This window comes from Balaenoptera physalus (genome assembly GCF_965194825.1).
Source record: "Balaenoptera physalus genome assembly, chromosome: 14".
Taxonomy (NCBI): domain Eukaryota; kingdom Metazoa; phylum Chordata; class Mammalia; order Artiodactyla; family Balaenopteridae; genus Balaenoptera; species Balaenoptera physalus.
In genome coordinates, this window is record NC_138893.1 from 40,472,782 (window position 1) to 40,473,039 (window position 258).

Sequence of the window (258 nt, forward strand, 5' to 3'; positions counted from 1 at the left end):
TTATTTATGTATTTATTTTTGGCTGCATTGGGTCTTCATTGCTGTGTGCAGGCTTTCTCTAGTTGTGGCGAGCGGGGGCTACTCTTCATTGAGGTGCACGGGCTTCTCATTGCGGTGGCTTCTCTTGTTGCGGAGCATGAGCTCTAGGTGCGTGGGCTTTGGTAGTTGTGGCATGTGGGCTCAGTAGTTGTGGCTCACGGGCTCTAGAGCGCAGGCTCAGTAGTTGTGGCGCATGGGCTTAGTTGCTCCATGGCATGT